Source organism: Tamandua tetradactyla, chromosome 11 (assembly GCF_023851605.1).
Source record: "Tamandua tetradactyla isolate mTamTet1 chromosome 11, mTamTet1.pri, whole genome shotgun sequence".
NCBI lineage: Eukaryota > Metazoa > Chordata > Mammalia > Pilosa > Myrmecophagidae > Tamandua > Tamandua tetradactyla.
The window spans coordinates 99,123,991-99,150,925 of record NC_135337.1 but is presented as its reverse complement, the minus strand read 5'-3'; the positions used below and the strand labels follow the sequence as shown (position 1 = coordinate 99,150,925).

The 26,935-nt window shown below is 37.2% G+C and overlaps 1 pseudogene; it reads left to right on the top strand.

The window, feature by feature from the left end:
- Positions 1–17,594: 17,594 nt before the first annotated feature.
- LOC143649319 (coiled-coil domain-containing protein 117 pseudogene) lies at positions 17,595–18,486 on the top strand (annotated as a pseudogene).
- The last annotated feature ends 8,449 nt before the right edge of the window (positions 18,487–26,935 follow it).

The window sequence follows — 26,935 nt, the reverse complement described above, 5'->3', positions numbered from 1 at the left end:
GTCTGGCTTTTTAAAGATTATTGGAACCAGAGCAATATTCTTCTGCAGATTTCTACATCAAAGTAGAAGTGGCAGTTCTATATCCCCTTCCCAATTTTACCCAGTGTGGATGCTTCAAATATTTCCATTCCAGAAAACTCCATATTTTCCTGACCAGTAACTATCAATTATTCTAGTTCTGTACTTTGTTCATATAATAGAACGCAAGAATATTATAGGTACAACTCATCTCATTCCCTTGGCTTTTCTAAATGGTCTCCATTTTCTTCATCCTATTCTTCCTTTTCCTTTTCCTCATTTACTTCCCCTTCTTCTCCTTCTTCTTTCTTTCCTCTCTTCCTCCTCCATTTTGTTCTACTTCTACTTCTATACTTAAAGTCTTTATATTTTTGGTCACCAAGTATAAAAACCTGCAAATTTAATTCGTATCAGTCCTTTGAAAGATTGGGAAAAAGCAGTGAAATCAATTCTTCCATACTTCCTAAAAACAATCCTTTCCTCTTACTGTTCACATTAACTTAATGTAGATCTCCATTACTTCATAAGGTATGGTCAGGAAGTATATTAATCCATGGAAAAAGAAAAAGATAATTTTGTCCGTTCATTCTAAGTATTAAAGTGCTTTAAAGTGGGTACTCTGCTGAGGAAAATTATTTTTGAATACTGGTATCACTCATATGAGCTATGTGGTTTTGAGGAACTTACTCACAGTTTATATGCCTCTGTTATCTGTGACAAAAGGTAAGAATGGAGTGCCTTCTTGAGTTTGTTATGCAGATACAATGAATGAGTTTATGAAAAATATTCATATATTGTCCAATAACTAATAAGCTCTTAAAAAGTTCTACCTATTGCCCTTAACTCTTATTTATTTCTTGACTCACCATTCACTAAACATATACATATTTTCTGAGCAAGCTACATGCTGTTAGAAGTTCATTATGCTCTGGGGATATGAAGGTGTGGACGGAAAAAAATCTTCCCTTTAAGGAAGTTACAGTGTCTGTGCAGAGGTAGATTTAGATAGTAATCAAATTTTCATACCAAGAAATATTAAATGATGACTGTACTGAGTGGTAAAAAAAGAGGTACCACACAAACAATGGAATTCAAAAAATTCTTTCTCATTAGATGATTGACCTGAGATATGAAATGTGAAATATTAGTAGCTTGAGAGCTTAATATACCATTTAACTATACTGACTTCATGAATACAAAATCATAGAAATTGTTTAACCTCACTTCTGGTTTCTTCTTTAGTAGGGGAAATATAGGCTAGTCCAAGGTTCATGCAGAACAACTTGATACAATTTGTCTAAATTTGTGAACTAAATTATTGATTACATATATTGTTAGACCTAATTGGGAGCATTTCTAAGTCATAGTGTTAAGTACAAAATATTTTCTGTTAATTTGAAAAACTACTAAACTGATAAACTGAAGTATAAATATGACAAAAACTCTACCTTAATAATTTGAAAACCTGATTTGAATGAAAAAGCCATTCAAAATGGTCCTGGAATGCTGCAAATGTTTTACATTTGTAACAAATGGATATTTAGAAAAATTTTGATGGTTTATTCATTTATTACAGAAATATCACATCAACCAATCATAGTAAGGAAAGTAAATTTTAAGAGGTAGTGGTTTCAAATAGATTAATTTATTCACAAAATTATATCCACATTATACTCAGTGTTTTGACTCTGAATATTTTTTTTTCAAGAGGAATTTTGAATATAGATTTAAACCACACTCTGCTATCAATTAAATTTGTTCCAAATGAATAGATGAGTTCTTTTTACATAATTGAATAGAAACTAAGATCTTGAAATAATTGGATTGGATCTCAAATTTAAACTTAAGAATTAGCTCTTTGATTATCTTGTTTTCATGGGATTGTTTGAGCAGACTCACAGGAAAATCATCCCTTTGGGAAAAAGGTGAATTTTATTAAAGGAAAAGTGAATTTTCACACTTGGTTCATAGCAGTCATTTGTAGGCTTTTTTAAAGCATACTTGCTCTTCTTTAGTTTTAATTATGCACTCAATAAATAAATATTTCTATATCATCTCACTATGCCTTTGGTTTTTTCAGAGTGTATCTAAAAAATTTCTGTAACTGGACAGAGGGAAGGAAATAATGGGGTAAATATTTATTGAATTTAGTAAAAGAGTGCAAAAGTATGTCCAGAGCCTAGAACAGATTGGAGAGTGTAAGGGCATATGAAACAACTGAGGTAACATTAGTGAGACTTTCAGTTAAGAATCGATAATAACTTCATTATGAATGAGACTGAACTTTAAACTATGTGAGTTTATATCAGTGCTTAATCTCCTGAGGAATTTCCTCTAAGTGTAGTAAGTGAAAATTCAATGGCATAGAGACTGACAAAACAATGTAAGTTAATCAATGAATATTTAATAGGGATCAATTTGAACATAAACATAAATGCTTGGATGACACAATTAATCTATATTTGCAAAATAATGCATTGGAGGATAGATTAATATTTCCATGAAAGTATTCTAAGACACATAAACACTACTAACTAAAAATAAGATATATTTCCTTAAATTATGACCACATATATGTAGATTGATAGCTAACATTCTTCTGAGTTTTACTCAATGCTAAAATTGTACTTTATTTATGAAACAATTTTCTTAAACAATTTTTATTACCTCTTTCATATCCTTGTTCTTTAGACTGTAGGTGATGGGATTCAACATAGGAATCACAATACTATAAAATACAGACACTGTCATATCATGATCCAAAATATAGCTAGGAATTGGCCTAGCATACATAAAGTGGAGTGCCCCATGATAAGCTGACAAACCAGTTAGGTGAGAACCACAAGCGGAAAGAAATTTTGCCTCCCTTAAGCAGAAAGCATCTTCACAGTGGCAACAGAATGATACCATAGGAGATCAAGGCATGAATTATAGTGGTTATCTCAGTAAAGCCCACAAAATAGAAATGAAAATGTGAAAGTTGGTTAAGGTGAGTGTCACAATAAGAAATAGTATGGTGTGAAGGAGTAGCACAAAAATTGTCTAATTTTATTGGGTGCACAGAAGGGTAGGTTAAAGCAGCCACGTTTTAATGTAGCTTACAAAATGCCACCAGCATCAGAAGCAACCATGACTGGCAAAAGGACTTGGAGTGACATGTAAACTGAATACTGCAGTGGGTTGTAGATTGCTAAAGGACAATCACACACCATTGCAGTGAAGAAAAAACACTCTATAATCCAAAAAAACCACTCTCTAATCCACTCTATAAAGCAAAAAGAAACAAGGGCATTACACAACTAAGAAGAAAAATGGTTTTATTCTCTGCCAGAAGATTAACTAACATTTTGAAAGTGACAAAAGAAAGGCAGGCATCCAAGATTGACAACACAGCCAACAAATAGAATATGGGATTGTGAAGCCAGAAATACCCAGTGACCAACACAATCAGTCCCAAATTTCCTACCAGAATGAAAAAATAAATTGTTGAAAAATAAAAAATAGGAAGACTTGCAAAATCATCAAAATCATCCATGAAGCCCATGAATATAAACATAATGACTTCAATCATATTCCTCAATGATATCCTTTATATATCCAAATCAGATGGCAACTGTGAAACATCATTATATTTTTAAAGATCCTCTAGGCAGTATACCATGAAATGTGATGTTATATTAAATTTCACAAACACAAATGAATATTGGAATCTTAAACTCCAAAATGTTATTGTGGAAAGTGCAAATCTATTGTGGAAAGCATACTATCCTATGTTTGCTGCAGTATGCATAAAATCTCTTTCTTTAATGGTTGTAAATATATATTTTATTTACATTACATTTATATGTATATTAGCAATCACATTCACACCCCAAAATTGTATTCAATTTAAAGAAGCAGACATGACAATTATGTTATTTTAAAATGTTTCCAGATGATTACAAATTTGGATAAGTTAGACTCATGTCAAATTTTCTAACAGAGCAGCCCTTTTTATCAAATGATTTTGTACTATTTCCTGACAGTTATGATTTTCCGTTAGTCTTTTAGGTATAGTGGTGTACAGGGCAGCAGAAAGTATTCTGGAGGGAAAAAAGGCTGTGAAATGCCTTTTTAAAGTCAGTTTTCTTTCTTGAAATACCCCTCAATAAATTGACTAATCTGGGCCCTTTACAGCATGTTTTATCATTATTAATGGCTTTTTCCATTGTGACTTAATGGTAGCGTGAGGTTCTCTATTCATATATTCATTATCCCTCTGATGTCCTTGTGTGGGTTTTTGCAACATTTTTCTGCCAGTAAGAAATCATGGTCATTTAATTAATGTAATATCATTATTTATGTAGTCTTCAAAACAATTATGAAATAAATATAACTCAATGAGCATTAACAAAACTGTTTTAAAAGTGATTGCTGAAAGAATTAAATCATGATATTTTCCATAAGTACTATTTGATTTCTAATATCCTTTTATATCCCATCAGATTTGTTTCTGACTTAGTAGAATGTGAAGAAAGAAAAGATCTCCATCTATCTGCATCTGTATCTTTATCTACAAATAAAGATTGATATATAATGCACATATTATGAGATTTTAAAGATGAGAATTGATTCATGTGACTATTGTGATGATTAAGTCCAAATTCTGTAGGGCAGGCCAGAGGCTGATAACTCCAATGAAGAATTATGATGAATTTCCAATGAGAACAAACAACTGGGCACCATAACATGGTCATCCAACCAGTGTTATCCAATCAGATTTTCATGCGTCTTCCCAGATAAACCTGCAATGGTCTGCCTTTAGGAATCTGTCACCAAACCTCCATTCTGACATGTGTACCAGTCTCCTGACCTCTGCTCTGCCTTGGGAAACCTGCCATCCAACTTTTACTTGAAGTGATTCCTGCTATGCCTAATCAACCGGTAACCACCTTCTCGGAAGTAATAGCCTTTACTCCTTTGTTTTAAGGGAGTAACCCTGACTCACAAGATGAAACTGAAGTGGACTGTCCTCAGGGGTCTGGTTTGCAAGGCCCTTGTAATTGATAGCATCTACAACTTTATTCACCTACAATTAACAGCTAAGCTTGCCCACTACAATGTGGGGTGTGTCTCCATCCAATTAGTTTGATGTTTAAAAGCCAGAACTGAAGACTGCAAAAGTCAAAAAGAAGAGTTTCTGCTTCCACATCAGGTAGCCAGCTTTCATTGGGAAATTCAACTTCACTGCCTAGTGGGATTCCAACCCACAGATGATGGTACATAGTTCAGACTTGTCAATCCCCATGGTTACAATGTGAGCCAATGTCTATAACAGATTCCTAAATGCTTATCATGTCAGATCTTTCAAAAATCCTTAGTTTGCCAACCTTTCATTATAAATATCACACAATGGCTTGGCTTAAATAATGGCAATTTATTGGTTCGTGGCTTTAATGTCTAGATATCCAAACCAAGGTATCAAAAAGATTTGCTTTCTCCCTAAAGTCTGTAGATCTCAAATGCAGCCTACTGAAATCCTTGGGGTTCCTGGGCTTGTATCTCTGCTTTCTAAAGCATGGAGATCTCTCTCTCTCCTTGTGTCTGCTCTAGTTGTTCCTGCTGACATCTGGCTTTTTTCTATGTGTCCCTCTCGAACCTCTCACTTCCAGTAACTTCTCATCATCAAGTCCCTAGTAATATTAAGAGCCACCCTTCTTCATTTAGGACACTTTGCTGTTACAGAAATACAGCCTCAGGTCCCAAGGTGTGAACACCCTTGCACAGATGCCCAAGGAATATCTCATGAAGATGCATACAAAAGGCTTATTTGGTATACTTACATATTTAGGAAAGTTTACATACTGGAGAGGCAGTCCAGAGTGGCAGTTGGATCCCAAACAGAACTGTGTAGTTTACAACAGGTTACATGGTGCTTACACAGGAGAACAACAAAGACACAAAGCCAAACCATGAAAGAACACAAGATGTACTTATCACTCTCAAGAATGTGCATGAGACCATTTGGTGCACATTTGCAGGGGATTTGTACAAAACAATCCACTCCCTCACATTCGCAGGGCAGGGGTATGACCAGTGTCATTTGTCCTGTGTACCAGGTACACTCTGATAAAATAAATACTCCTTTCTTTCTTGATGATTGGTCAGCACATTTGGAACACTTTATCTACTGTTTCAGTAAACAAGGTGATGGGGAAAATAATGGGTACACTTGAGAAACTATTTGCTTTATAGTCCACCCTAGAAATCTTGCTAACCCTTACACATGGACAAAACCTGACCCTATGGGTAGGTCTTCTGGCAGAGGAAGTAGGATGTTAAATGATTGCCTTGTTTCAGGTAATGGGACACTGGAAGTGGTGGCTCAGGCAGCACTATTGTTATTTATAATTGGTCCAACAATAACTGAAACTGCAGGCCATGAGGGTCTTCAGTTAGTGTTAATGATTTGGTTGGTTTGTAGCAACATCTTAGTGTAACCTTTTAAGGTGTTTACAGGTGTTGCAACTTCAGTTGTTTTATAGCTCCATTCTTCCACTCCACCATATCAGGAGCTATCCAATAGTAGGGTAGATGGAAATTCCATTTGATGTCATTTTCCTCTTCAATGTCTTGTGCTTCATGGCTGGTGAAGTGGTTTCCTTGGTCAGTGTTGATAGTGACAGGGAGTCCATACATTACCCTGGATGGTGGCTTTCTGAGCTGCTCTCCTTGCTGGGAAGGCCTATATCAAGCCTGTGGCTGTGGCCACACATACCAGAGGACATTTTTGTCCTTCTGGTACTGGTAAGGTTCTGATATAATCCATTTGCTCTCTGGTGCATGGCTGATTTGCTCATGCCAGTTGTTCTTGTCAGTGGGGCACTGTTTGAGGTCATTGCATCTGGTATGTGTGGTACTGATTACAAGCTGTTATGATAACTGAATATTTCAATTTCAGTCCCATCTCCTTTGAGAAGTACCATAGTGTCTTTTGTCCTTTGTGGCCCGGCATACAGTGCAGCCATGTAGCAATGTTGTTCACCAGCACTCCCTCCAGTGCTCTAAAACAAACTAGTTGATTTGCTTGCTGATTTCCCAGTGGAGTTTGAGATTTATACACAGGTATATGAAAACAAACACTTCCATTCCTCGTAAACAGGCTGCAATTTGTTTCTACGTTTCCTGTCCCCGCAAGCATTTATTTAGATCCCTCTAATGTTGACTCTCCCACTGAGACAGCCACATATTCATGCCCTGGTATATGCTCCAGGTGTCAGTACAGATGGCTATGGAATGGCTTCATGCATCAGCAGTAGCCAAGTGGCTCATGGATCAGCCCACTGATGGCTTTGCAACACATAATCTTCCATCCAGTCGGTGTCAGCATTGGGCTGAACTACAGTAGCCCCAGTGAATGAATTGCCCACTGACCTAGCGTGACACCAGGCACCATCCAGGACAAGCCCTATTCCTTTCTTTATGTTCTAAGCAAAGACCATCTGTCTGACTACAATGTTATCAATGGAGTGCAGATTAAGGATGTTGTACTTCTTGGGTTCCAAGATTGCATTTAGTTTAGCACTCAAAGGACAACTGGCTATACTCCCTTACTGTTGTAAATATATCTACCAAGTTTGCTTAGTTTGACCTCTGACACACCGTCTTCTTAAATATGTCTCTGATCCAGCAGTAATGGGAGTAGAGTATTGACTACTACTGGAAGAATCTTTGTAAGTCTCTTTTGCAGGGCATTGTATGTGGCAGAGTTGGCATTCTAGAAGCTTATATCTGCTTTCTGCTTCTTTCCATAATTGAGACCAATATAATAGGTATACCTGTGTATTTCTTTGCCTATACTAAAGGCCTCATCTGTAACCCTCGGGGTAGAAGGTAATGTTCAATCCACATGGCTGTCACAACATTAAAATTTGTAAGGCTTATATTTGATTACTGCTGTCTTTCTGCTATCTATCTTACTGTTGAAAGTCTTCCACGTCTGACACTCTCGAATTGGGCAACATGTGTTATAGCAGCATGTAGAGGCAGCACAATTTTATTTATTTCCTAATAATCTGCTATAATTCTCCATGAACTGCCTGGCTTTCTTACAGGCCAGACTGGGCTATTAAAAGGAATTTTGGTCAGCTGGATAGGGTTTACATGATGGGGTTCAATGATGATTTCACCTATTTTGTCTTATGTCCCCTTAGGCAGGTGGTATGGCTTTAAGACTACTGTCTGTAGGGAAACTGGAAGTTTAATGGACTCCCACTTAGCTGAACCTCATATAATTAATTTAATTAGTTGTGCCCAATGGCAAAATTCACCTGCTGATGCTGACAAAGCTAATCCAGACAAAATATCCATTTCCAAAATGTATTCAGTTGTAGAGGTTATGTATAGGTCACAGCTTTAGGGAAGAAATCCATCAATTTGCATTATAGGAGATACCTGCCACACCCACACTGTGCCCCCTCTTTATAAATCAATAGCCAGCAGGAAACCTGGAAAGAAATTAACATTACCATACATCAGGAGGCATTTTGCTCCTATATTCACCTAGAGTTAAACCATTCTCTTTATTGTCAGGAGACCAATGGATAGTGAGTTCAACATGAAACCTAGGTCTCCTGAAATGTGCCTGACCCCTAGTTGACTTTAAAAGCTCAAGCCCCCGTTTTAAGACTTACTTGTACCTTATTATATCATTCACATGCTTGTTTTTATGCTCTGATACATTTAATTTTCAGGATACTATTTTGTTCCATTAATTCTTTTGCATTTTAAATTCCATGCTGTAGAGTTTAATTGCAATTTTTAAATTCTTCCATATTTCAATGTGATATGTATTGTGACTGGTACCAATCAAAAACCATGTATTCTTCTGCCCTACATGCTCAATAACCAACTCCTGAAATGCTGGGGTTTCACAGAGACAAATAATTAATTACTACTCTTATAGGTAGTAGAAGAGCAGATGGCTGCAGGCCCAAGACTGTCTCCCTGAACTGCTGGATTTTGGGTAGTTTTATTAGAGAAAAGGTAGGCAGGGTTTAGGATAATGAACAGTGTGGCTCCAGATGATGTAATGAAAGGGGGTTTTGATTATTGAGCATGTGCAGATTGATTACATGGTTAGTCACAGAACATGTGTAGGAGAATTGTGGAATGAGGTACAGGTGACTTGTAGGCATGCCAGGTGTGCCCTAGGTCACCTGTCTCAGTTACCAAGATAACTTGGGAATTGGGGTGGGTTAGTTTTAGGCAGACCCCGAATGGAGGTTTTCATTAATGGCCATGAGGGGCTATGTTAGTGATTACAAGAATCTAAAGTTGAAGAACTGGATAACTAGGTAGCGATGAGGGTTACTCACAAAGGTTTTACACTCAACAGGTTCAGAAGATATGGGCTATAGGACCATTATCAGAGATCAAGGCAGTTGGATATAATTCAGAGCTTTTTGGTATTTCCCTGCCTACTCCAACATACCAGAAAACAAAAAGAAATATTTAGATCAAAATAATCCCTTAAATCCAAATTTCTTGTTTATATGATTTTCAGAAGGAGGTACAAACATAGGTTAGGAATGAGACAACATTATTCTTCCAGGTTCATGCTCAGTGATTCACTATCAACTTTACAGAATGGACAAAAGATATGTTCCTGTATAGAACTACTTTAACACTAGGAGCTATGCCTACTCAAAATAAGATAATCCTTTTTGAAGAAACGGAAAGGAAGTACTGTGTATACATAAGTGGTCATGAAAAGCTTAATGGGTAAGAAATCTTCAATCATATAGTATTTTATACTTTGATATAGGAGTGATGGAACTAACTACTGACCTGACCTCTCATGGCTGATTGAACTTCACCCACCTTGGTGAACTGGAGACCCCTACCTGCCTATTTCAAACAATCTCCAAAGCATATCAAATGTTTACCCACAGAATGTAACCACAAAAGACATTCTTCTTTTATTTTTTCTTGAATTCAATAGACTCTGCTCTGTAAATATGCCACTCTCCCTCCCCTTAGCATGGCTCTTTGTTCAGTCAGCTTGACTGCTCTTTGGGTTTCCCATCTCAAGATCTCTAATAACTGTTGCCTTGATCCATTGAGGTCTGTCCATTCCTTTTTTTCATGCATTCTCCTTCTCTACTCTCATTCATTTTCCTTTTATATTGGTGCCAATACCCTTAGAGGGCTAAGGCAGGACCCCATCACTAGCTCTTTACCCATCCATTCAAACCCTTCTCCTTTAAACCTTCCCTTCCTTTTCTTTCATTTTCACGCCTGGCTTCATGGGACCCAAGTAACACTTTGAGCTCACTATAGGCTAAATGGCTGTTAGAAAATGACCTAAACCACCCTCTTTTAGGAGAGCATGGCTTTGTGGCCTCATTCAATGTAAGCAGTGCAAGGACCCCAGTGGTCCTTTATTGGCCCTCTCAGCAAACCCCAAGCCTGAATAATATTTAGTGCTCTGCTCTCTCATTAAAACCTCTAGATTAGGGGATCCTTGCCATTTGAGCCACTGTATCCATCACCAACTGATTAAATCACCCTCTGACATCAGAGCCAGGTGTCTCTCTTCTTCACTCTCTCCCCACAGAGGCATCCTCTGGGCTCTTCTTTCTCTCTTTCTCTCCCAGTCTTCTGCAACAGACACTGGGGGTTCCCTCAGCTGGCCTGATTAAGGAATGCCCTACCCACCCAATGAGGATTAGGTTCCAACCCTCATCAGATAGTGGAAACCCTGCCTGGTGTTGAAGGCCCCAGCCTTTAGGCCTCTCAGAATTAACCTTCCTCCTCTCTATCACTCTCTAAAAATGGGGACAGGGACCTCTGTCTTGTAGACTAACCTCTAGCCTCTGTAATGAAAAATCTAAAAGCACTTAGGCTTAATGCCTGATTTAAAGACTACTAAACTCCTCCAATCCTCCACCCAATCCTGGCCACAATACAATTGAGACAATCAAGATTACTTGCCAGAATTTGGGACTTTTGACCCTGTCATTCTAAATGAATAGACTCCTTCCTCCATCAAAATGGCAAGTGGTCTGAGATACCGTAACTCTAGGCCTTTTTCTATCTCTGCTCCAGAACTTCTCTTTGTAAATCATGCTCTCCTCTCCAACTACTCCTGGCATATACTCCCTCTATCACACTGGGAAAACAGTTCCCCTACCCCAACCCCACTTTCATTACCCCAGACCCTGCTGACGATCCCCCTCCATACTGACTACCTCCCCAAAACCCTAACTTGACCTCTTCAATTCCTCCATTGGATACCCCCATTGAACCCTCAGCTTCCACACCCCAGGCAGGCTTGCCCACTCGTCCTTACACATGCTCCAAAGCTACATCAGGCCAAAACTGACCTCAACACCTTTCCCCTCTGAGAGGTGGCAGTCGTGGAGGGACCAGTTTGGGTTCATGTCCCCTTGTCAATGACAGATGTGCCACAAATTGAGGAAAAATAAGCTCTTTCTCAGACAATCCTACCAAATATCACAGAGAATTTGTCCATCTTACTCAGGCTTACCTCCTTAAATGGTCAGAATTTTATGACATCCTCAAGTCCACCTTAACTCTGTACAAATGGAGCCACATTTGGCAATCTACCCAGGAACATGCAGACTGGTTTTATGGTGAAAATAGAAACCTTAGCCCAGTTGCAGATCTGACACTCCTCTCCAATGAGCGGGATTGGACATACCAAACCAGGGACCCAGAAATTCAGAATAAGGACCTCATGATAGTCTGCTTACTTGAAAGGATGCTCAAGAACACCCATTCCCAGGTAAATTAAGAAAAAATATGGGAAACTACCCAAAAGCGTGAAGAAAATCCTTCCCTCTTTATGGCAAGACTAACTGAAGGTGCAACAAAATACACTCATCTGGACCTCTGTACACCAGAAGGCACCCTCTTCCTACATGCACAATTTATCAGCTAATCTGCCCCCAACATCTGAAGAAACCTTCAGAAGCTTGAACAAGGCTCAGATACACCACAATAGGAACTCCTCCATGTAGCCTTCCAGGTGTTTAACAGGGATGAGGAGGCAAGGAGGGAGAGAGAGAAAAGCCTCATTAGCCATGGCCCTACAGGGTCTTCAACATGGTCACACACCCTGGTCTCCCATCTCCCCAGAACAAAACCTGCCGACCCACCTGGGCCCTGTTTCTGCTGTGGCACCCAGGGGCACTGGGAAAAAGCTTGCTCAAACCCTAAACCTGATTCCAAACCATGCTTCAGCTGCAGACAATGAGGACGTTGGAAATTGGAGTGATCTCAGGGGTGGACACACCATCCCTTAGGTCTCCCACTTACAGAACCAAAATCCCTTTCCACAGTTACTGGATTGAGGGGGCCTGGACTCCACTGCCTTTGCCTCTGAGTGTGACAATCCCAGGGAGCACAGGGTAGTAAGGAAGGAGTTTGGCCATATCATTTCCTTTATTGTCAACACTGGGATGTCTTTCTCTCTCTCCTAAATACATGGTAGGTGCCCACAATTAAAGGAACCCAGCCTGTAGAAGGAGTATCAAGAACTATTACCTAATAGTAATAGTTATTAGGGGAAGGGTTTTGCCCCTTCCCTCCTTTGCTCCTTTGGGGACCGCACATTCATTCACTCATTCATTATCATCTCTACCTGCCCAGCCCCCATTTTAAGAAGAGATATCCTCAATAATCTGAGCTTCCCTCCAAGTCCCACCCCTATCTGAAGCTGCCATCTTTCCACTCCAAACAGCAGAAACAGGACAGCAATCTTGGACTGACTCCCCACTCCCCAGGCCTCTAGACTCCATGGGCTCCCCAACCGATATGACCCTCACTTCAACTCTGCCATTCGGGACACAGACCATCCTCAAATTGCTTCTCATCATAAGCTCCAAAATATCAATTCCATCATCACAATGCCACATTACCCTCTCTCTCCCCCTACCCTTCAGGCCTCCAGCCTCTAATCTCCTGCCTTCTCATGCCTTCCCTTCTGACCCCCGTCCATTCTCCCCACAATGTGCCCTTTCTGAGAATGACATCCACAATACCCTATCTGAGGTCCTGTCCAAACCTACATATTTCTTGCCTATCAGGATCCACTGTGTGTGTCCCATCCTTTTTCCTGGAATCAACCCCAGCAGGAAATCTAGCTTCTCCAAGTGTACTATGACCCTACACCTCTCCACCCCCACATCCTACATCCCATTCCCATTAGAGATCAACAGAATTTCTGGAAACTCATACCTCCAGATCATGTACACCCCACCCTCCACCATAGTCGATGAAACGACCAAACCCAGAAGCTATTACTGTCAAGGCAGAGGACATCATCCCAATATGCCATACTTAAAGATCACTCTTAGCCAAACTCAAATTCCTGCCCCCACACCAGATTCTCCCAGACTTGTAGGAGACTTCTCATCATGAAACCCTTTGGTACTCTGTCGACCTTGACACCTTAATGCTGCAACAAGAAACCCCCTCTCCAAATATTACAACCTTAACAAAATTTCAGCTCCTTACAACCATGGCCCTTGGACACTCCATCTCCTTCTGGCACACCGAGGAAACCATGAATCACCAAGGAGCAGGTAAATTCTTCCAACTTTCCAACATTAATTTGCTCCCAGCCTATACATCTGGATTCTTCTGGGTGTGTGGTTCAAGTGCCTTTTTCTGTGTCTCCCCACCAACTGGACATGAACCTGCACCCTAGCCTTTCTATCACCCCAAATAAACCTAATTCCTCCCGACATTCCTATTCCGACAAACCTGGTCCAAAACACACCCCCAAAATCAAAGTAGCCATACAGTTAACCCCCTACTAGCCATGCCTTGTGTCTTCTCTGGGGTAAGTATGGAAACAGCAGAACTTGGTTTGTCATTATGCCACTTTACCAACTTTCACAACAACTGGCTTCAAGCCTCCTATCTTAAAACAGTTTATAGCTCTACAGGAATAAGTAGATTCCCTGGCTACTGTAGTCTTACAAAACAAGTGTGGGCTTAACCTCTTAATAGTTGCTCATGGAGGCAACTGTGCATTACTTCAAGAGCAGTGCTGTTTTTATACTAATCAGTCCACTTAGACTGAGATGGAGCCCAATGACTTAGAGACATAGCTACTAAAATCAAGGATCAAACCTTGCCTAGCTCCTTATGGGCCCTAGGCAATCTCCCTTCTTAGTTCATAACCCTTATAACTCCCCTCATATGTCTTATATTAATTTATATTAATTTTCTTTCCTGTCCTGCTTTGTAAATCTCCTACAAAAGCTTTTTCCAGATGAATCACTGCCATCTCCTGAGCCACATGCCGGATCATATTTAAGCAATGTTCCTACTCCTGGCTTGCCAAAGACCTCAACCCATTATGCCCCTGCCCCCCCGGTCAGCAGGAAGTGGCCAGATATGACAATATTGCCTCGTTCCCTTCTTATACTCCTCCAGAGTCTGGAATGATGGAACTAACAAACTGACCTAACCTGTCATGGCTGATTGATCTTCACCCACCCTGGCAAACTGGACAGCCCCAACTGCCTGTTCCTAACAATCACTAAAGCATACCAAATGGTTAACCACAGATGTGTAACCACAAAAGGCATTGTTCTTTTCTTTTTTGTTTTATTTTTCTTAATTTCAATGAACACTGCCCTATAAATATGCCAGTCTCCCTCCCCTTAGCACAGATCTTGGTTCAGTCAGCTTGACTGCTCCTCAGGCCATCCTTCTCAAACTCTCTAATAAAGCTTGCCTTGATCCATTGATGGCTGTCCATTCCTTCTTTTCATGCATTCTCCTCCTCTACTCCCCTTCACTTTCTTTTCAATGATGGGAAGAAAAATATTCAATTATTTTCTTAACCTTATTTTGCTAGCTATATAATCTAAAAGCCATTGCCAATAGTTATTTGTTTCATAAACTCTTAATGGAAGTCTCTTTGGTTAATAGTCTTTTTCTCTTGTTTTCAAAAATATTTTTTAAAATGTCCACATACTTAAAGGATCATGCTTTGTTTTATTTAATCATTTGGGGATAGTGGTGATTGCTGAGTAAAGCCATGAAATAATTGGATGCAATGTATGTTTTGAAGGGGTCTTTCAAATGAAAGGGGACCAGTAATTGTATCTTAGCTGTAGCATGTACTGGCTGTGAGAGTTGCTATGAGGGTGAGGGAGAAATTAAACAATATGTACAAAATTTCATTCCTGCAACATGGACTAAATACCTTGCAGCTTTGTTATTTTTCTCCTATTCTATAAAATTTGCTAAGTTTCAATGTTGAGTGCCATATATCTGAAGTTTTTTTATATCTATTAATATGGTATTATTGAAGCATTTTTAAATTAATTTCTAAAAGTTTACCTATCATTATTAAATCTTGAAGAATTGCAGACTTTCTTTTATGAGTTCTGAGTTCTCTTAATGTGTGTTAATGTTGACTTGGTCATACCTCACTGAATTTCTTTTGGTCTCCAATATGTGTGTATGTATGTGTGTGTTTAAGTGTGTGTGTGTAAATATTTGTAAAAATTATACTATGTGGGTACATGAAAAGGTAGATCATCATTAAACCCAACTTTATAGCTGCTAGTTATTTTAGTTATTATGTGAATCACTGTATTTATACCAGATAGAATGTTGCTGTGCATATTACTAACCACAGAAATTTATACTACAGTTAGGTTAAGAGACTGAGTACTTGGCTCCAGGCTCTGGTCACATATATTTTTAGTGACCTAGTTATCTTACTAATTTTGAAGGCAAATATCTGTTCATTATAAAAATAAAGAAATTTGGATATAATTCAGTTATGTGAGTATCCTACATTTATAAACAAAATATAAGAGAAATATACTATATAGTTATTGATTTGTACATTTTATTAGTCTACCTATTCCTCATTTTCTTCATGGTCATTCAGATATATTGCTGTCTTAAAGAGAAATAAACAGTAGATAGAAAACCTAACATCACACACAACTTTCAAACATTTAGCTGTGACATGCACACATGGTTTCAGATTCTAAATTTTATTATGTTTATCATTGCCTTTGTGAACTGAAGTATATCACTGGACTGATGGAAAGAATTATATCAGAGAAGAAGAAAGAATCAGTGAAATTGAAGACAAAACACTTGAAATGAATCAGACTGAGGAGCAGATTAAAATTAAAAAATAGCCTAAGACAGCTGTGGGACCCCATCAAGCGTGCCAGTATACACATTAGGGTAGTCCTAGAAAGAGAAGAAAGAGAGAATGGGGCAGGAGCAATAATAAAAAACAAAACAATGGCATAGAACTTCCCAAAATTACCAAATGACGTATATATGCACAACCAAGAAACTCAGAAAATACCTAACAGAATAAACAATGAAGAAAAATACACTGTCATATACTGATTACCCATCAAATGTGAATGACAAACAGAAAGCTCTGAAAGTTGCAAGAGACAAACAACAAGTTTTATATAAGGGTGTCCCAATTAGACTGAGTCCTGAGTTCTCATCAGAAGCCATGGAGAGAAGAAGGGAATGGGTCTAAATAATTACAATGCTGAAGGAAACAATTGCCAGCCAAGAATTCTATTTCCAGCAAGATTCTTCTTCAAAACTGATAGGAAGGAGGTTCAGATCCTGAACCACACCCCACGAAAAAAATGACGGGAAAATTAATAAAGTCACAGATAAGTAAAAGCTGAGATAAACTCAACCAATCCTATGAGCAATGGTAAAGGGAATTACTGAGACTGACAAGAAAGAGTAATACACAGCAGTTTGAAGTGACATAATAAAGTGTAGATGTCATATGAAGATAATCAATAGGGTAATTAAAAATGCCAGTATTATTCTATTGTATTGTTAGTATGTGGTTACATCCTGCTTCTTACATGAGTTTAAATACAAATTCATAAAAAGGTAATAATCAATCCAGGTTTTTTGGATATACACTGTATAAAGATATAAGTGCATTCACTTATACAAAGATATAAAATTATATGGGCATTGGCGGTATAGGAAAATTATACATGCAAGCTGTTGAAGATGACATGGTATCAAATCAAATATGATTGCTAAATATTTATTATATTAAACTGTAACCCTATAGTAATCACAAGAAAAATAGATGAAAAATATATCCAGAAAGAATTGAGAAGGCTCTCAATATGGTACAACTACAAATAAGTTAACAAGTAGGATTTAATAGAAGTGAGAGACAAAAATGGTATAAGACTTGCAAAGACTAGGTTGCAGAATTGTGGAAGAAAGTCCTGCATTATCAGCAGTGACTTTAAATATAAACAGATTAAAATCCCCAGTCATAAGGCAGAGAGATTGGGTGAATGGATTAAATGGTATAATCTAACTAGATGCTGTCTATAAAGGATGAACTTTAAAATTAAATAAATAAATATAAAGGAAAAGAAAAAGAAAAAAAAAACAGAGATGCATGCAGTTTCAGGATGAAAAGGTCGAAAAATTTATATCATAAAAGAAGTAACCAAAACAAACCTGGAATGGTTATACTAATATTAGTTAAAATAGGGTCAACAGAAAAACTGTTATACAAGATAAGGATGGGCTGTGGTCACAGCCTGGAGCCTGTGGACATGGGCAGTTGGGGTGGCAGGGGCAGCCTTGTCTTCTCCCAAGCTATGGCCTTGTTCAGATGGCCCTTGAGGGCTGTTCCTAAGTGGCAGCTTGGACTTCTAGCAGCACCTTGGGCCTTCCTGGGAGGGTCTTGTCACCTGCAGTGGACAGAGCCCATCCGGCCCCATGGCTGGGTCCTGAGTCACCAAGAGCAGCCTGAGAGGGAGTGTGGATGTGTTTCAGTTCACTACCAAAAGAAACACAAGTGAGAGGATGATGAGGATGTTTTTCTGGTTAGAAAGAAAAGGTTGACAGAAGCAGGGTTTTGCCCTGGTCCTGATGACTGAATTCTTTCCACCCATGAAGATACAGAACGTCGTGGAGTAAATCCATGCATCAGGGGAATTTCAGCATCTGGCATTTTAGCTGTCATTTGTGAAGAAATGGCTCAGACACAGGAGAACTGCAGTGTGAGTTTTCCCTGAGGAGCCTTCAGGAGATTGAGCACATGGAAACTGATGGGGATGAAGTTGAAGCAAACAGACATATTGATCATCTCCCCAGTCTTGTCTTTTCTGATAGCATGAAAACAGACTGAAGAGCGAGTTTGCTAAAGTTTTCAAAAAGATAGTGGTTGAGTCTGTGAGTCATTCTTCCATGGAGCCTGTGCTCTAGAAACCTCTCCCTAAACTCCTTTCTGATAAGCCAAAGCAACCCTCTAATACTAAGAATTATACAGGAAAATTCCAAAGAAAGCATGTACCTGCTGGCAATGCCTTCCCTCAGGGAACTGAACTGTTCTTGGAACCTCAGCAAGTGGAGATGCTTTACAGTAGCTTGGAGGCAAATACTTGCACAGAAGAAGAGATGGAACTCTAGAAACCACTTTTTACCCTTAAGTTCTTAATCAAATTTTGGAAGGCTCCTGTGTTCGGCTGTCAGCCTATTGACATCATATAAGGATTTAAAGTTTTATGAAAATGGCATCATATCCCCACCTGCGATTTGGGGCTGGACTCTTCATTTTGGATAGCGTTTTACTGTATTGAATTTTTGGCCAAGAAAGCTTGTGTAAAGGGAAAAGGAGTTTTATAGGTGTTTATTAATGCAATCTTAGTTTACAGCCTCTGCAAAGGCATTGGAATGGCTCTATGAGTAACGGTGACTTAAATCATCAGTCACATTTTCTAAACTATTCAGGCACTAGGAGAATAGTCTCCTTTAAATGGAAAAGATACATTAAGGAGGATACTCCTGCTGCAAGTGTACCCTGGCACTTCAGTTACAGCTTAGTGTGTGGATGACTGCGAGCTCTGTTTACAGTGATGAGTATATGTAGTTGATGAGAAGGAGGGGATAAAACAGTAGTTCAAGCCCATTGTTAAGGAATTAACAGAGGCCCTCAAACCTGTAAATTCATTGTCAATTCAATATTGTTCTATTGAATGAATAGGCCTGGAAATATAAAGAAAAGGGTTTTCATTCATGACTTATTTGCCTGGTACTACTGTTGTCCCTTGGCTTACCTTGCATAGTTGATAAACCCAGTTATTCACCAATGTATGTACTGAGTTAACTCTGAGTGGTAGTTTAAATATTTGAGGTAACTCATGTATAAAATGGTTTTGCGAGCAGCATCCCTTCATTAAATGTTAAATCCTGAGGAACTGCTATGTCAGCTAACCCAAATCAATTACTTCTGGTATTTTTTTTAAAAGTTTGTACTTTTATTAACTAGCCATTTTTTTCAAATTAATTTAGAAAATAATCCAGAGAACATAGCGGTAAGTGACATTGAAATGCTCTGAAATAACCAGTTTTCCTGGTACTTAAACTATTGTACAGTAAGCCTGAACATGTAGGGAAATAACTTCTTGCCAGCAGGGAATTTTAAACTGATTTAGACTGTCTAAACATGCTTAAATTTTCCCTTGGAAATAACTCAGATACAAGTTTACTATTTTTCAGGATGAGCTCTTTTTTGTGGCAAGAATTCATAGTGCAACATACAATAATATTTCATTTATTGCTTCTATTCACTTTGACTTTTAAAAAAATCTTTATTTAAAAATCTTCACACATATGCATTCCATGCAGGTATAAAATAAATGGCTCACAGTATCATCACATAGCTTTGTATTCATCACCATAATCAATTTTTAGAACATTTACATCTCTCCAGAAAAAGAAAAAGTAAAACTCATACATCTCATACCCCTTATCTCTCCCTCTCTTGACCACTAGTATTTCCATCTACCCTAATTATTTTACCCCTTATCTTCCTTATTATTCATTTATTTTTATCCATATTTTTTTACTTGTCTGTCCATACCCTGGATAAAAGATTTATCAGACATAAGGTTTCCACAATCACATGATCGCATTGTAAAAGTTATATCTGTATACAATCATCTTCAAGAATCAGGGTTCCTGGAGCACAGCTTGACAGCTTCAGGTACTTCTCTCCAAGCACTCCAATATAGCAAACACTAAAATGTGATGTCTATATAATTCAGAGGAATAACTTTCAGGATAACCTCTTGACTTTGATTGAAATCTCCCAGCCACTGAAGTTTATTTTGTTTCATTTTTTCCTTCCTTTTTTGGTCAAGGAGGCTTTCTCAATCACTTGATGATGGGTTATGGCTCATCCCAGGTGTTATGTCTCCCATTTCTAGGAAGATTTATACCCCTGGGAGTCATGCCCCACGTAGGAGGAAAGACAGTGAGTTCACCTGCTGAGTTGGTTTAGAGACAGATCCCACATCTGAGCAACAAAAGAGGTTCTCTGGGAGTGACTCTTAGGTCCAATTTTAAATAGGTTTAGCCTTTCCTTTGCAGGAATATGTTTCATAGAGGCAACTGCAGGATTGAAGACTCAGCCCATTTATATGGTTGTCCGCACTGCCTGCAAGATTATCAAAAATTCTCCAAATGGAGACATTGAATATTTACTCCTTTCTCATTAGTCCTCCAAAAGACCTTTGCAAACACTTCTTGAGTCATTGCTCAAATTAAATCTGGGATATATTGGGGCATCACACTAATCTGGGCAAATGAACAAATACCTTATTTAATACACCACATATTTATTGTGTTTAACTAAACAGACTGTACAAGTTAAATTAGGTAATTCACTACCCAAAATATAAATTTCACACCAAATAAAATCTCTCCTTTTACTCTCCTATAAAAGTTGAAGTTTTAAAATACGCATGATATCACCCTTTACCCTGTATTCTGCTCTACCATAGTCCTATCCAGATCAGCTTCCTTCATATCTCTATTCAAAGTCTGATCACTTTTTCAAATTTTCAAACATTCCTATATGCAGTACTGCTGACTTTCATAACTTCAGAGCTCTAACTTTGTCACATAAATACCTGAAGTTTTTGGGGATGACCACCTTATATACAAACAGTATTTCAGAATTTAGAAATTACAATTATAACTCATGAGTATATATGATTGCTGGAAGAGTTTACAATCTAGGACACTTTAGAAGAGAACCCAATCTGATAACCTTTGCTTTGGACTTAAGTTCACCAAGTTTTTATAATATAGTTCATCCATATGATTGAAGTATGATAATATCTGTCTTTTTGTTCCTGATATCTCATTAAGCACATAGTCTTTATTCACCTAGTTGCATGCTTCACAAATCCATTCTTTCTTGCATCCACTCAGTACTCAATTATTTGTATACAACATAATTCTCACTTCCATTACTCAGTCACAATACCCTTAGACCACCTCCATCCATTCTGAATCATAATCAACAGTGTGCATATGACCACTCTGACTTTTAAGTGAGTCTAATATTGGCCCTTTCATCCCACAATGGGATTCAACCACAATTCTTTTTGTTACATTATATTTTCTTGGTTTCTTCCTCACCTCCATCCCCAATCTTGAAGGAATAAGATACCTTGTGCAGAAAAAAAAATGGATAATATCAAGTAGAAGTGAAATTTTTCAAATCAGCTCCCAGATATTTTTGAACATGGTTATTACATACTGACAAAGGGGAAAATTCAATAGGAAGATGTAACAATTACAGATATATATGTATCAAACATCAAAACCCCAAAATATATGAAGCAAATACACAGATTTGAAGGAAAAAAATGACGGTTCTCCATTTGTAGTAGAAGATTTTTACACACCATTTTTAATAATGAATAGAACATATAGTCAGAAGATCAATAAAGAACTACAGAAGTTTAATGATATACTAAGCCAACTAGAGCTCACAGACATATATGGAATAATGTATCCAATAGAAAAGGAAAACATCTTCTTCCTGAGTCTGCATGGGTCATTTACAGGATAGGCCATGTGTTGGTTTCAAAACAAGTATCAGTACATTTAAAAATATGTAAATCACATAATGCTTATTCCCTGAACACTACTGAATGAAGCTAAAAATATATAAGAGGGGGAGGTGGAACACTCACAAGTATGTGGAAATTTAAAAACATACTCTTAAACAACCAATGTATTAAAGAAATAAATGGTGAAATTAAGAAATATTTGAGGTGAATGTAAATCAAAATACAGCATACCAACATTTACGGGATGAAGTGAAGGCAGTGTTGAGAGGGAAATTTATAGCTCTAAATCTTTACATTAAAAAAGAAAAAACATCAAATAGAGCTAATCTCAAAAGCAGAAGAACAAGGAAAGGAAACCCAAACTAAAACAAAGATTAAAGCAGTGATAAATGAAATAAAAAACACAAAAAGAAAAACAATAAAGAGAATCAACAAAACCAAAAGTTGGTTTTATGAAAAAATCAGTAATTGACACACATCAGACTAGTCTGAAAAAGAAAAAAAGAGAGAGAATACAAATAATGAAAATCAGAAATGAAAACGCGGGCATTAATGTCAATCCTACTGAAATAAATAGCTCTATAAGAGTGTACTATGAACAAGTGAAAGCCAATAATTTAGATAACTTGGAAGAGATGGACAAATTCATAGAATCACAAAACTATCAACATTGAGTGAATATTAGTAGAAGATTACCCTTATTAGTAAAAAGTTTGTATCACTAATCAAAGCCTTCCAGCAAATAAAAGCCCAAGATCAGACAACTTTACAGCAAAATTCTACCACACATTCCAGAAGATGTAACATCAATTCTGCTTAATTCCTCCACAATTTGAAGAGGAGAAGACACTCACTACCTCATTCTTTGAAGCTGTCATCATAAAAAGGTAGATTATGATACAACAAGAAAAGAAAAAACAGAACGATATCTCTTGTAGATGGAAAACTCCTCATCAAAGTTCTACTGAGCTTCAGCCTAATACAAAATACAGGGAAATCTAATTCAAAAGATATGTAAGAATAGAAGCAAACTTCACAGGTGTGATAAAGAGATTATATGAAAACACCACAGCTAGCATCCTATCCAATCAAAGTTCCAACAACCTGCTTTTCAGAAATGGAAAAGCCATTTATCAAAATGATTTACAAGGGAACAAAGCCCCTAATAGCCAAAAACCTACTGAAAAAGAAGAATGGATTTGCAACTCTCACAGTACATGTTCTTAAAACTTGTTATTAAGCAGGACCATTCCAGCCAATCCTAAAGGACCCCTAGGGCAATATATAAGATTCCACAAGTGGTCCATATACTAGAGTAACTTCCCAGAAATCTACAACATTCAATGGGTCCCTGGACCAGATAAGTTCTGAAATCTAACCTAGCGTCTCCAGAACATCAGATAGTTCCATCTTCCTACCCCCTATTAGTGACAGACACTTCCAATACGAAAAATTTAGACTTAACCATAGCCCAAACACCCCTAAAGTGAAGGATGGAAAGATCAAAGGTGGTGGTGAAGTTATACAGAGAAGATAGGATTTAACAAATGAATATGAATGCTGAATCATTAATTTGATATCTTCTTTAGTCTCCAGTGTTTGAGAGAAACAAGAAGTAAAAAGAAAAATTGTGGAACTGTAACCCATGTCACACTCTGAAATATGTTCTACAACTTATTGTGGTGCCATGCTTTGTAATTTATACCTTTTTTTGTATAGATACAATTTTTCACAAAATTAAAGGAAGTAAAAAAAGTCGATTGTGATGATAAAAAGGTAAAATATGGGAGGAGAATATGCTTACCCATGACAAACTCAAGGATCTGTCCTGTAACTATTTGTTGAAGAATGCTTTGAAAATTATTGCTTTTTTATTTATTTGCTTTGTATATATGTTATACTACACAATAAAACAGTTAAAAATAAAATTTAAAAAAATTGTTACAAAACCAGTAATCAATATAACATGTTACTGGCATAAGGACGGACATAGAAAAAAAGGAATTGAATTGAGAGTTCAGAAATCAACTTCACATTTATGAAAAACTTATTTTTGACATGGTGGTGAGACCACTCAATTGGGAAAGAATAAGAACAGAAATGGTGTTGGAAAAACTGGATCTCCATTTGCAGGTAATGTACTATATACAAAAGTCAACTCAAAATGCATCAATGACATTAGTATAAGAGGTAGAACTATGAAAATCCTGTAAGAAAACACAAGGAAGCATATTTGGAACACTGTGTTAGGCATTTGCTTGGCAGACTTTACACTCTAAGGACAAATATCAAAAGAATAAATAAATTAGTGTGGTATCAAAATTTAGAACTATTGTTCCTCAAAGGTTTGTACCATGAAAATGAAAAAGCAACCTATACAATAGAAGAAAATACTTGGAAACCACATACCTGATAAAAGATTAATATCCATAATATATAAAGAAATCATTCAACTTAACAACTAAAAGACAACCAAGTTAAAAATGAACAAAAATCATGAATAAACATCTCTCCAGAAAAGACAGATGAATGGCCAGAAAGCACATGAAAAAATGCTCTACATCAATAGTTATTAGGGGTATGCAAGTCAAAATTGAGAGATATAATTTTTCTCTCCACTATAATGGTTACTGTTAAATAAACAGACACTATAATGCTTACTATTAAATGAACAACAAAATTACAAATTGTGTTGAGGATTCAGAGAAATAGGAACACTCATTCCTTGATTGTGGGGATATAAAACGGTGCAGCTGCTGTGGAAGACAGTTTTTCATTTCATGAGGACGCTAACAATAAAATTATTTTATGACCTGGTGTTTTAGTTTGCAAGCCGTTGGAATGTGATACACCTTAATAAAAAGGAATTTATTAAGTTGCAAGTTTATAGTTTTAAGGCTGTGAAAAAGTCCAATTTAAGGTAAGGCTATGAAAATGTCCAAATAAAGAAGAGGTTACCTTCACTCAAAAAAGGCTGATGAAGTTCAGGGTTTCTCTCTCAGCTGAAAGAGCACATGGAAAAGTCTGCTAGCTTTCTCTGCTTGCTTCTTGTTTCATGAAGCTCTCCTAGGTTTTTTTTCCTTCTTCCCCTCCAAAGGTCTCAGGCTGCCTGGGGTCTGTTTATTTTGGTGGCTCTTGTGGCTCTCAAGCTTTTTCCAAAATGGTTCCCTCTTAAAGTTGTCCAGGAAGCAGCCTCACCTTGAATCGGTGGAGACACAACCTCATGGAAACCATAGAAACAAAAGTTACCACCCACAACTGGGTGGGTCACATCTCCATGGAAACAAGAAAATTACCATGCAGGAACATTGAATTACGATTAAGGGACATGGATTCCTGGAGTACACAACAGATTCAAACTAGCACACCTGATAATCTCACTACTAGGCATATAGTTAAAATAATTGAAAGCAGGGACTGAAGCAGACATTTGCACACTGGTGTTCATAGAGACATTTTGTATATTTGCTAAGAGATGGAATTAATCCAAGTGTCCATTAAGTGATGAATGAATAAATAAATGTGATTGATGCAATGGAATATTACTGGGTTTGTGAAAAAGAAGTGAAGTCCTAATGCATGTGACAACATGATGGAATTTGAAGACATTACGCTGAGTGAAATAAACCTGACACAAAGGGACAAATATTATGTCATCTCATTAACATGAACTAATTACAATATGGAAACTCAGAGAGTTGTTATCTAGAATACAAGTTACTAGAGATTGTGTGGGGGTAAGTTATGGGAAGTTACGATTTAAGCATACAAGATTCTTATAAGACATGCCAGAAAGTTTTTGTTAATTGTTGGTGATCTATAACATTGTGAACACAATTAGCAGCTTATTAATGATACATCTGGATGTCATTAAAAGTGGAAATAGATTGAAACTATGGTAACAGGATAAACAGTTTTTAAAAATCTATGGAACTACACTATACAAATATTGAACCCTAAGTGAACATAACAGCACTTTTCATAAAACGTGCTAAGATGAATTGAAATCAATTTTCCACAAGCAGTTGTTGATAGGTGGTATATATTCAAGTAGATTTGTAGTAGAGAGCTGTCTTCTCCATGGAAACCACATTGTGTTAAGCATCATATTTCGATATTCTTCCTGCTGCTATAATTTATGATTGAGTAATAAAGAAGCTTTTTAAAGAGATTTACTAAATTAATCTGGGGCTGAAAGGCAAGATGATTAGCCACCAGGAATGAAAGAATACATTTCTACCAGTGGAACAGTTTTATATTTAAAAGTGTGACACTATTGTAGGATTAAACATTGTTCATTACATGAAAATTATGGTGCAACAAAATTCAAAGAAGAAAATGAAACTCCTTCATGAATGTCATTATTCTTCGGATATATTTCCTTCCACATAATTTCTATTTTACTTCTAAAGTACATAAACATGCACATATATACACATATGTACTATGTGTTAATATAATTTCATCACACTGAATTTCCAAGAATATCCTGGTTTATTTTTCAATATTTATAATAAATGTTGATCTATGTTATAATAGATTTTGTAAAACCCACAAGTACATGTAGTCTGCTTTGAATGGCATAGTATACCTAACTTAATTCTAGGAGTTTGTGCCAGTGGATGCATGGGCTTTTCCTGAGGTGTCACAAGGAGAACATGATGGTTTTTCTCCAGTCAGTTTTGTGGGTGTCCACTAATTCACACAGAAGATATAAAATTTATTTAGCCACAAAAATGTTTGCCCAACTTGTTTTATTATTCTAGTGTATTGGATTTTATTCTAATAAAAGAAACATGAGAGAAGAAACTAAAATTCAGTGCTGAGATGAGTTAAGATTTTATAATTATACTAATGGCCAAAATACAACCAGGTGAATTGCATTTCTGTGACTCTATCATTAATTGTTGATAATGAAATAAATTTCACCTACAGTTGAAAGCAACTTTTACAAGCAATGCTGATTATAGTCCAGAATTTCAGGAGAGAATGTG